Here is a 13,574-nt window from a genome sequence, read left to right as displayed (position 1 = left end):
GAAAGAGAAAACACACTGAGCTAAATGCACACATGCAAATAATAACACACTGGCTGTCCCGCCGCTCCCTCCCCCAACATTTATTTACAGAATGTATGATGAGAATCACGAATTCAGGATAGATCAGTCATCATAGACTGTAAGATGACAGGTTCATTTCTATTTGGAAAAAAAAAAAAAAAAATCCACCACGCAGTGACAGCCCCGTTCTAAGATAACACGGACATTAAGATTAAATATTCCTGTATAAAAAAAACAACAACAAAAAACCACTGCCACAAATGGATCATCATAAATTGAATTCTTATACTGCATGCATGATAGTAAAAACACAATATTGAACGCATTACAAAACATCCACTTTGTATCCACAGAATGACTGGGAAATGCAGACTATTGCTTACTTCACTAAAGCAGACACAACACAGTACTGGTCACTTTATTTTCGGAGCACGAAAAATTATCACAAACGAAATTCATTGTAAGTTGATTTGTTCACTTAACTCGGTAATTTTGAAAGAGTTTTAATTCTGTCATTGCGCGGATGGTTTGGGATTTATTGTCAACTATCGCTGAGGTGGAAAAGTACGTTTTGTATCGGCTACGTTCATTTGTCCTCTGTCAAATATAACAGGTTGATTTTGGTGTGCTGATCAGTGTGAAGTTATACTGTACTTTTCCCATTCTTGGTCATACGGCAACTGAACTGGCTGTGTCATATTGTCTAATTTCCCCAAACGCCTTGAAGAAAAGGGAAATGTTGAATGACTGCGAATAATCTGATAATTTATCCCTAAAGATGAAAAAGAAGAGCTGATATCGTGCATGAAGCCCTGAAGATGAAAAAGAAGAGCTGATATCGTGCATGATGCCCTGAAGATGAAAAAGAAGAGCTGATATCGTGCATGATGCCTGAACAGGATTCCAGGCGATCAAACTTTTCCCCGAGTTCGACAAGTGATAATTGTCTGCGTGCGAATCTCCCACATTTCACAAGAATTCACTGCCAACACACAAAGCAAGCTGACACCAGAGGACTGAGTGGGTACAGCTGGAGGGACAGTGGTCAAGCTAAACAAATAATGGGCAAACTACTTCCTCTCCAGACACCTCAAAGGGGTTATCTCCAGAGGACTGGGTGGGTACAGCTGGAGGGACAGTGGTCAAGCTAAACAAATAATGGGCAAACTACTTCCTCTCCAGACACCTCAAAGGGGTTATCTCCAGAGGACTGGGTGTGTACAGCTGGAGGGACAGTGGTCAAGCTAAACAAATAATGGGCAAACTACTTCCTCTCCAGACACCTCAAAGGGGTTATCTCCAGAGGACTGGGTGTGTACAGCTGGAGGGACAGTGGTCAAGCTAAACAAATAATGGGCAAACTACTTCCTCTCCAGACACCTCAAAGGGGTTATCTCCAGAGGACTGAGTGGGTACAGCTGGAAGGACAGTGGTCAAGCTAAACAAATAATGGGCAAACTACTTCCTCTCCAGACACCTCAAAGGGATTATCTGCCCCAGATCGCTGCACTGTTTCCAACAGAGTGGACAAAAAGTGAGTCATGTGTGGCACGTTCACATGCACAAAGGAAACAAGAATGGAATGGAAATGACAGGCCCCCTCCCTCTCTCACACACACCCAAAAGAAAATAAGCATAAAGAATGAAAAAATAGTGTTGACCATTCCGACGCCTTCCATCCGCACACTTGTTGCATCCGTTTCCAAGTGAAAGAAAAACCCACCGTGTTTCCACCCGGCTCTCGTTAAGGTTGGGGCAGCAGGCGTCAGTAATGACGAGAGGCTGAAGGTCTGTCATCACCATCACTCTGCTGGGGAGGGGGGTGGGGGGTGGTCTGACCCCCCTACACCACCCTACTTTCTCTTCTTCTCCACCATCTTTCTTTTTTTCTTTTTTTTTTTTTTTGCTCCAAAGTAAATTGTGTGTAATTTTCCTTTAACAACGGGTCATTTCCCAACTCTTCTAACTTCTTTTCCTCGCTTTTATCTGGCCTGCTTTGTCCTCTATTTTTCTCTGTCTCTGCCTATCTGTCTCTGTCTGTATGTATGTCTTCCAATACACCACCACCCTCCCCAACACACACATAATTATGTATATATACAATTCTTTGTCTGTCTGTTTCTGTGTCTGCATATGTCTCTGTCTCTCTCTCTCTTCTTTCTTTCTTTCTTTTCCTCCCCCCTCCCCTCCACAGGCCCCTTGTGAAAAACAAAGAGAGGAGGGCTGCCCCCTGTGAAAAACAAAGAGAGGAGGGCTGCCCTCTGTGAAAAACAAAGAGAGGAGGGCTGCCCCCTGTGAAGAACAAAGAGAGGAGGGCTGCCCCCTGTGATGAACAAAGAGAGGAGGGCTGCCCCCTGTGAAGAACAAAGACAGGAGGGCTGCCCCCTGTGAAGAACAAAGACAGGAGGGCTGCCCCCTGTGATGAACAAAGAGAGGAGGGCTGCCCCCTGTGATGAACAAAGACAGGAGGGCTGCCCCCTGTGAAGAACAAAGACAGGAGGGCTGCCCCCTGTGAAGAACAAAGACAGGAGGGCTGCCCCCTGTGAAGAACAAAGACAGGAGGGCTGCCCCCTGTGAAGAACAAAGAGAGGAGGGCTGACGATAATGTTAGTCCCCACGCTGATAACACCTCCCATTGCAGCCACTCCATCTGTGGCGGTCTGGGTCTGCACCTCTCTCTCTCTCTCTCTCTCTCTCTCTCTCCCCGCCCTCTGTCTCTCTTTGTCTCCCTGTCTCTGTCTGTCTCTCCCCCCCCACCCCTATCTCTCAAGTTCGCAAGCATGCACGAACACTTTCACACACATATCCACACAAATACCTGCACGCACACATACACATACACATGATGATGATGATGATGATGATGATGATGATAATTTGAAAAACAACAACCCAAAAACAACAACAACAAAAAACAATAAAAACCCGACAACCAATGATTAACCGTCCAATTTCACACGACATAACTGTGGTACGAAAAAGACTCAGACAAGTGAAAGGGACACTTCGTTGCCCGGCAACTGAAAGTCTTTCCTTCTCCTGTCTTGGGCGTGGACTGTTCCTGACAGATGAAATGCCATCACAGACACTCGCTGCTTAGCTTTTCTGGCGCTCTGTCCGTGTGCTGCCTGCTTTTACACGTGTTCTTTTACTGTGTCTAAAGCGAACTGGCGGGGAACTTTCCTTCCCCTGCCATGTTGACCTTCACAGGGGCCGCTCGTGTTTGTCTGTCCTGTTGTCTTCCTACTGGAGTGTGTGCTTGCCTCTCCATATGTCGTCCTGTCTGTCTGTTTGTCTGTCTGGGTTTATGTCTGTGTCTGTCAGTATCACGAGGTTTCCCCCTGACGTCATGACGCTGGGAATCATTGACACAGTCATGTCAACACGTGGATTGCATCTGACGTCATGACACTTGGAATCATTGACACAGTCATGTCAACACGTGGATTGCATCTGACGTCATGACACTGGGAATCATTGATTATAATGTACAGACGTGGTTTCCATCTGACGTCATGACACTGGGAATCACTGATTATAGTCATGTACAAACGTGGTTTCCATCTGACGTCATGACACTGGGAATCACTGATTATAGTCATGTACAAACGTGGTTTCCATCTGACGTCATGACACTGGGAATCACTGATTATAGTCATGTACAAACGTTGTTTCCATCTGACGTCATGACACTGGGAATCACTGATTATAGTCATGTACAAACGTGGTTTCCATCTGACGTCATGACACTGGGAATCACTGATTATAGTCATGTACAAACGTGGTTTCCATCTGACGTCATGACACTGGGAATCACTGATTATAGTCATGTACAAACGTGGTTTCCATCTGACGTCACGGCACTGGGAATAATTGATTATAGTCATGTACAAACGTGGTTTCCATCTGACGTCACGACACTGGGAATAATTGATTATAGTCATGTACAGACGTGGTTTCCATCTGACGTCACGACACTGGGAATAATTGATAAAAGTCATTTACAGACGTGGTTTCCATTTGACGTCATGACACTGGGAATCATTGAGTATAATGTACAGACATGGTTTCCATTTGACGTCATGACACTGGGAATCATTGATTATAGTCATGTACAGACATGGTTTCCATTTGACGTCATGACACTGGGAATCATTGATTATAGTCATGTACAAACGTGGTTTCCATCTGACGTCACGACACTGGGAATAATTGATTATAGTCATGTAAAGACGTGGCTTCCATCTGACGCCATGACACTGGGAATAATTGATAAAAGTCATTTACAGACGTGGTTTCTATCTGACGCCATAACACTGGGAATAATTGGTTATAGTCATGTAAAGACGTGGTTTCCATCTGACGCCATGCCACTGGGAATAATTGGTTATAGTCATGTAAAGACGTGGCTTCCATCTGACGCCATGACACTGGGAATAATTGGTTATAGTCATGTAAAGACGTGGTTTCCATCTGACGCCATGACACTGGGAATAATTGGTTATAGTCATGTAAAGACGTGGTTTCCATCTGACGCCATGACACTGGGAATAATTGATTATAGTCATGTAAAGACGTGGTTTCCATCTGACGTCATGACACTGGGAATAATTGATTATAGTCATGTAATGACGTGGTTTCCCCTTGACGTCATGACACTTGGAATAATTGATTATAGTCATGTAATGACGTGGTTTCCATCTGACGCCATGCCACTGGGAATAATTGATTATAGTCATGTAAAGACGTGGTTTCCATCTGACGTCATGACACTTGGAATAATTGATTATAGTCATGTAAAGACGTGGTTTCCATCTGACGCCATGACACTTGGAATCATTGACACAGTCATGTCAACTCGTGGTTTCCACCTGACGTCATGTCACTTGGAATCATTGACTGACGTCATGACACTTGGAATCATTGACTGACGTCATGACACTTGGAATCATTGACTGACGTCATGACACTTGGAATCATTGACTGACGTCATGTCACTTGGAATCATTGACTGACGTCATGTCACTTGGAATCATTGACTGACGTCATGACACTTGGAATCGTTGACTGACGTCATGTCACTTGGAATCATTGACTGACGTCATGACACTTGGAATCATTGACTGACGTCATGTCACTTGGAATCATTGACTGACGTCATGACACTTGGAATCGCTCTCTCATTAATTAACACTGTCACTCGTTCTCCTCCTCCCCACTTCCCATCCACACCTTCCCACCCCGCCCCCCGCTCTCCAATGAACATACAATACAGATGCGTCAGCGACTATGTAAGCAACACACTGGGTTAGTCACCAGTCCTACTTTTTATTTATCTATTTCTTCTTCTTCTTCTTTTCCTTTTCTGTTTTTAATTTACTTACTGACTTTTACAAACGAAGACTGATGGCCGGAACCACCCTTCTGATGCTGACACGAAAAGAAAGAGGAGAGCTTTGCATCAGCAGTCTGCTGTGCGCAGGAGGAACATTACCCCCCCAACACTCCCTTTCTCCCCCCTTCTACCCCGACCCCCTCCCCCTCCCCACTCATGGCGCCATGAGGGCGCTCGAGGAAGAACCAGAACCAGTTTTCTCTGCACTGGACAACCTCCCGTGGCAGTCTGGCAGTTTGTCGTCCAGCGATTAGCATGATCACTCCAGTCATTTCAAAGTTTTTCGCAGACGGATCTGAGTCATACGAGAGAAAAAGACAGGGAGCAGAATTTGTCATTGTGATTTGAAGTGGTGGTTCGCTGTGTCCGATGATAAGGTCCATGTGCTTCTCAGTGTCGTTGGGGGTGGACTGGCATGTCCGTAGAGTCGCAGCTGGGATCTGTATGGGCGTCCGCTGCGCTCTTCGGGTATCCTGCCTGCTGCCTTCCTCTTCTCGCGGGCCTCGGGCTACAGAGGTCCTTCTCCAGTTTCAGTTTCAGTTTCAGTAGCTCAAGGAGGCGTCATTGCGTTCGGACAAATCCATATACGCTACTCCACATCTGCCAAGCAGATGCCTGACCAGCAGCGTAACCCAACGCGCCTAGTCAGGCCTTGGGGAAAAAAAAAAATCGAGAGAGAGAGAGAGAGAGAGAGAGAGAGAGAGAGAGAGAGAGAGAGAGAGAGAGAGAGAGAGAGAGAAGCTTACATAAATAAATAAATAAATAATTATAAAAAAGGTAGTAGTAATGAAAAAAAAAATAAATAAATAAGACAACAATGATGATAAATAAGCAAATAAATGTAAGACATGAAGAAACACATTCACACATACACCCACATATGCATAACAGATATGCACCAAACACGCAGTTTCACAGATATGAAAGCACAGTCAAATACATATAAACGTACATGAGCTCCAACACACACACACACACACACACACACACACACACACACACACACACACACACACACATTACCCTGCACCTCCTCTACCCCCCTCCTCCACACACTCATTTCTAGTCTATGTATCGCAGCTTCCACGGCACACACACACACACACACACACACACACACACACACACACACACACACAGATGAACGCTTACTTGTACAAGCACACACACACACGCCCATATCTCCCACCCCCCAACCCCACACACATATATACAAAGATATAATATATACGTTCCAATATCCTGTTGCTCCCACAGTGTAGGCATGTATACACTCACATACCTCATCCTCTACCCCACCTCCTCCCTGCACCCCCACTTCCCCGTCTCACACACACACACACACACACACACACACACACACACACACACACACACACACACACACACATGCACAGAACTCTCCTGAAACTTGTGTACACTTACACTCTTACGCATGCACAAACGCACTCAAACAAAAAAAAAAAAAAAGACCCATACATACACAAAAACACACACATACACACACGCACAGAGGCTGCCACTGATTGGCCGCAAGAGGGATGGGAAAAGATCTCTGATGCCAAGAACGTGGCGTCTAGTGTGTTGCTCAGTCTATTGTATTTGGAAAAGCCCACAGAGACTCCGTTCCGTTTTGAAGAAATTTGCGCAATGTTGGTTTGGAAATGATGCCGATATTTGTTTGATTTGCAAAGCATCGTGCTCTACCTTTCATGCTAGACTTACGGCCGCTCCCTCTGTCTGCTTTTATTTCTTTGAGGCGATCGATGGTGTGATGGCCTTTACCTGTTCTTTTTGATATTCTTTGACTTTTCTGAGGATTTCCGATTTTCCTAGATGTAGGCCGCTCGTTGGTGTTGCGTTACCAGCAAGTCTGTCGGCTCGCTCATTTCCCTTAACTCCTGCATGTCCCGGGCAGTATGACCATGTGAGGTTTTTTTATCTGAAAGTTTCGCATTGCCTTATGCCACTCTGGGCTTCCCATTCCGTTTTCAATTTTCTGTATGAGGTTCATTGAGTCTGTTAGAATCATGGCATGTTGGTTTCCGGGCGTATGGATGGACGATAGCCACTGGAGGGCATGTGTCACAGCTTCAACTTCCATCGTTAGGCTGGAGGTTGTGACTTTGTAGGCAGCATTCTTTTCCCTAACTGTTTCCTTCTCCAGCCTGTCGTGAGCTGGCTGTCAGGGCCCGCTGGCCGCTCCTGGCCTGTGCATTCTCCTCTGCCCCCTGTTTATGTTTGTTTGGTTTTGTTTGGGATTCCAGCATGCACAATGTTGGCCTTCACGCAGTCTTTAAACGTTTTGGGGGCCTTCCTCCCTTTGTTTTTCCGAGGCAGAGTTCGCCACAGGGGAGCTGCTTGGGGATTCTGGAGTCATCCATTCGGATGACGTGACCTGTCCAACAAAGCTGGGCTTTGAGGATGATGTCTTTGATGCTCGTGGCCTCTGCTCTGTCCAGGATGTCCAGGTCTGTGACCTTGTCCTGCCACCGTGTGCCGAGGATTATGTGCAGGCTGTGCATGTGGAAGGCGTCTGAAAAATGAAAAAGTCTTTTTCTTTTAATCAGAACGCGTTTATCAATGTTTACAGTTTGTTTCGCTATTCTCAATACCTTTTATGTCCTGACTTGCCTACTATTCTCAATACCCAGAATGTCCTGATTTGCCTACTATTCTCAATACCCAGAATGTCCTGATTTGCCTACTATTCTCAATACCCAGAATGTCCTGATTTGCCTACTATTCTCAATACTCAGAATGTCCTGATTTGCCTACTATTCTCAATACTCAGAATGTCCTGATTTGCCTACTATTCTCAGTACCCAGAATGTCCTGATTTGCCTACTATTCTCAATACTCAGAATGTCCTGATTTGCCTACTATTCATCTTGCTGCAGTACGCGTTGTGTTTTGCCTTGATTCTGAGCCAGTGCTACTTGCAGTGAAACATTTTTTCTTGTGAAGTGTGAAACGTCTTCTGATCAAGATTGTGTTTCCACACAGCATTGTGTCTAAATGTGTCATAGCATTATGTATAATTATATCATAGCATTATTTCTAAATGTGTCATGGCATTGTGTCTAAATGTGTCATAGCATTATGTATAATTATATCATAGCATTATTTCTAAATGTGTCATGGCATTGTGTCTAAATGTGTCATAGCATTATGTATAATTATATCATAGCATTATTTCTAAATGTGTCATGGCATTGTGTCTAAATGTCTCATAGCATTATGTATAATTATATCATAGCATTATTTCTAAATGTGTCATGGCATTGTGTCTAAATGTGTCATAGCATTATGTATAATTATATCATAGCATTATTTCTAAATGTGTCATGGCATTGTGTCTAAATGTGTCATAGCATTATGTCTAAATGTATCATAGCATTATATATAATTATATCATAGCATTATGTATAATTATATCATAGCATTATTTATAAATGTGTCATAGCAGTATGTCTAAATGTGTGATGGCATTATGTCTAAATGTGCCATAGCATTATGTCTAATTGTGTCATAGCATTATGTCTAAATGTGTCATAGCATTATGTATTATTATATCATAGCGTTGTTTCTAAATGTGTCATAGCATTATGTCTAAATGCATCACAGCAGCATCATGTCTAAATGTGTCATAGCATCGTGTATGAATATATCATGGCATGTCTAAATGTGTCATTGCATCATGTCTAAATGTATCATAGTATTATGTATGAATATATCACAGCATTATGTCGAAATGTATTATGTCTAAATGTGTCAGGCTAAGTTTGTATTGGGTCCTGTTAGACTGTCGTCTGTCGTGTCTCAGCAAGTGATATTTTTCTGGCCTGAATGGTTTCCTGGCACAAAGTGAGGGATATGTACATGGCGGTCATGGAAGGATGTACGGGTCATTTATTTATTTATTCATTCATTCATTCATTTATAATTTATTTATTTATCAGTTCATTTTCTTTCTTTTTTTCACTTGTGTCTTCGAATGTCATCATGGCCTGGCTTCGCTGACGAAGATCTAGGAAGGGCGTTGTCCACGTCTGATGCAGGCACGCTCATGGCTGACAAGGCCAATGCGGGAAAAGCAGAGTCGGCCGCAGCGGTTGCAAGGGAAAGTCTGGTCTGGGTTCGCGGCTGCAGCGTCGTGGTTCTTCCTCCTTCTGCGTTTGTCCTCAAGGCTGGCCCTGCGGTTGTTTTCGAAGGAGGAGACAGCTTGGTGGATGGTGCGTCGCCAGGTCTCTCGATCAGCGGCTACTGCGGACCACTGGCGATGGTCAATGTGACAGGCACCGAGAGCTTTCTTCAAGGAGTCTTTGTATCTCTTCTTGGGTGCTCCTCTGTCACGGTGGCCAGTGGACAGTTCGCCATACAGCGCGATCTTGGGCAGGCGGTGGTCCTCCATCCTGGACACGTGCCCTGCCCAACGTAGCTGGGTCTTTAGCAGCACTGCCTCGATGCTGATAGTCTTTGCCTGCTCCAGGACCTCGACATTTGTGATGTAGTCACTCCAGTGGATGCTGAGGATGGTGCGAAGGCAGCGCTGGTGGAAGCGATCAAGCAGTCGTATGTGGTGCCGGTAGGTGACCCAGGTTTCGGAGCCATACAACAAGGTGGGCAGTACAACAGCTCTGTACACGCTGATCTTTGTGTCTTTCTTCAGGTGTTTGTTGTTCCACACTCTCTTGTACAGCCTGCCGTCTTCGAATGTTATATGATGCTAACTGTATTGCGTTGAGTTGTTTTGTTTTTACATAATGATCGATATGTATATAGTTATCAAAAGAAGGTGCACTTCTCATTTTTACTCCACTTATCTATCTGTTGAGCATTTGAGTGAGTCTGAAGAAAAAGATATTTTTGAAAATTGTTTGAAGCCAATAATGAAGACTTTTCAACTTGAATCAACATTGACGGATTAATCAGCTGAGCATGGCATCTAATAACATGCTGGTGACGTGATAGGCCCACTTCATAGCTTCCTGTGACATGATAGTGACGTGACAGACCACATTCATAGCTTCCCCTGATATGCTAGTGACGTGATAGGCCTACTTATAGCTTTCCCTGATATGCTAGTGATGTGATAGACCTACTTCATAGCTTTTCGTCACATGACATGCCGGTGACGTGATAGACCCACTTCATAGCTTCCCATCCCATGACATGCTGGTGACGTGATAGACCTGGTGTACCACTTCATAGCTTTCCGTGACTTGACATGCTGGTGACGTGATAGACCCACTTCATAGCTTTCCGTGACATGACATGCTGGTGAAGTGATAGACCTGGTGTACCACTTCATAGCTTTCCGTGACATGACATGCTGGTGACGTGATAGACCCGGTGTACCACTTCATAGCTTTCCGTGACTTGACATGCTGGTGACGTGATAGACCCGGTGTACCACTTCATAGCTTTCCGTGACATGACATGCTGGTGACGTGATAGACCCACTTCATAGCTTTCCGTGACTTGACATGCTGGTGACGTGATAGACCTGGTGTACCACTTCATAGCTTTCCGTGACATGACATGCTGGTGACGTGATAGACCCACTTCATAGCTTTCCATCCCATGACATGCTGGTGACATGATAGACCTGGTGTACCACTTCATAGCTTTCCGTGACATGACATGCTGGTGACGTGATAGACCCGGTGTACCACTTCATAGCTTTCCGTGACTTGACATGCTGGTGACGTGATAGACCCGGTGTACCACTTCATAGCTTTCCGTAACTTGACATGCTAGTGACGTGATAGACCCACTTCATAGCTTTCCGTGACTTGACATGCTGGTGACGTGATAGACCTGGTGTACCACTTCATAGCTTTCCGTGACTTGACATGCTGGTGACGTGATAGACCCACTTCATAGCTTTCCGTGACTTGACATGCTGGTGACGTGATAGACCCACTTCATAGCTTTCCGTGACTTGACATGCTGGTGACGTGATAGACCCGGTGTACCACTTCATAGCTTTCCGTGACATGACATGCTGGTGACGTGATAGACCTGGTGTACCACTTCATAGCTTTCCGTGACATGACATGCTGGTGACGTGATAGACCCACTTCATAGCTTTCCATCCCATGACATGCTGGTGACATGATAGACCTGGTGTACAACTTCATAGCTTTCCGTGACATGACATGCTGGTGACGTGATAGACCCACTTCATAGCTTTCCGTGACATGACATGCTGGTGACGTGATAGACCCGGTGTACCACTTCATAGCTTTCCGTGACTTGACATGCTGGTGACGTGATAGACCCACTTCATAGCTTTCCGTGACATGACATGCTGGTGACGTGATAGACCTGGTGTACCACTTCATTGCTTTCCGTGACATGACATGCTGGTGACGTGATAGACCCGGTGTACCACTTCATAGCTTTCCGTGACATGACATGCTGGTGACGTGATAGACCCACTTCATAGCTTTCCATCCCATGACATGCTGGTGACGTGATAGACCCGGTGTACCACTTCATAGCTTTCCGTGACATGACATGCTGGTGACGTGATAGACCCACTTCATAGCTTTCCGTGACATGACATGCTGGTGACGTGATAGACCCACTTCATAGCTTTCCATCCCATGACATGCTGGTGACGTGACAGACCCGGTGTACCACTTCATAGCTTTCCGTCCCATGAGATCAGCTGGACTCCGTCATTCTAATGGTCAGTCTGATGCATTCACTTGTCCATGATACATACAGATGATCTTAGAACTACAAGACCTGACTGAGCGCGTTGGGTTACACTGCTGGTCAGGCATCTACTTAGCAGATGTGATTTGGCGTATATGGATTTTTCCGAACGCTGTGACGCCTCCATGAGCAACTGAACTGAAGTATAGGACTATAAAATGTTTCTGTGTAAAATGTCACCTGTCAACTTGACATATTCTCTCTCCACGCACACACACACACACACACACACACACACACACACACACACACACACACATATATATATATATATATATATATAATATTCTCTCTCTCTCTCTCTCTCTCTCTCTCTCTCTCTCTCTCTCTCTCTCTCTCTCTCTCTGTGTCTGTCTCCCCAGCTCTGTGCGTGTGCTGAAAGGAGGGAAACTTGACTTGTCTGAATCAATCCTTGCAGTGATGAGACAATGAACGAAGGAAGAGAGCAATCAGACTTAGCCAGCTGAAGGAGGGGGGCTGTGGTGGGGGAGAGGGTCTCAAATGTATAGTCTCTTGACGAGGAACAGGACGAACTAAGTGCTTTAATCAAATTCCAGAGAAACGCTGGAGAAAGCTGTGTATTGTGTTTCACGGGAACCTGGTTAAAACGTCGAGCAGTAGAGCAGTTAAGCGAATTACAGGATGTTTTGAAGAGACTGAACCACGGGGACCTGGACGCTTCACAGACAGCGATGTTTGGTTTGACGTAAATTGCATTGCATTATATTGTTTTCCTGTTCACTCTGCGTTTTCAGTCTGTCGGATTTTTTTTTTTTTTGTTTTTACTGTTACACTCTCTCTCTCTCTCTCTCTCTCTCTCTCTCTCTCTCTCTCTCTCTCTCCGATTTTTAAAGATCTCTTTGGATTTAAAATAGGTTACCTTAGTACTTGTCATATGTTGAACAAGATATTTCCCCCATCCTTTCTAATGCTGGTAATTGCTTTCATGTTTTTGCCTTTTCCGAAACACGATTATTTGATGTTGCTTCAGACAATGTGATATCTATTCCAGGATATCACCTCATCAGGCGTGATGCCACAGTTAAACTGGAAACAGGATTGGTAGTTTGTGTTCATCAGTCTGTAAATTACAAAAAAAGTTAGTATTTTTGATGAATATAAAATAGAATGCATTTGGCTAGATATTCGTTGAGGAATGGCATTTAAACATTAATGATAACTTATGTACTGGGTCTGTTTTTGTCGATTTTGCAAAAGCCTTTGATACAGTTGATCATAGACTACTTTGGAAAAAGTGAGTCATGTATGGCTTATCATCTGATCCAGTTGAACTGATATCTTCTTTTCTTGATGACAGGAAACAAGCGGTTATCCAAGCTTCTAAAATGCCCCCTCTTATGTCAGTTAATTATGGTATTCCTCGGGGATCAGTTTCAGGGCCTGTTTTATTTTCAGTTCATATAAATGA

The sequence above is a fragment of the Babylonia areolata genome, chromosome 2, assembly GCF_041734735.1.
Source record: "Babylonia areolata isolate BAREFJ2019XMU chromosome 2, ASM4173473v1, whole genome shotgun sequence".
In the NCBI taxonomy this organism is placed as follows: domain Eukaryota; kingdom Metazoa; phylum Mollusca; class Gastropoda; order Neogastropoda; family Buccinidae; genus Babylonia; species Babylonia areolata.
The sequence above is the reverse complement of the archived record's forward strand: the minus strand, read 5'-3'. Positions refer to the sequence as shown.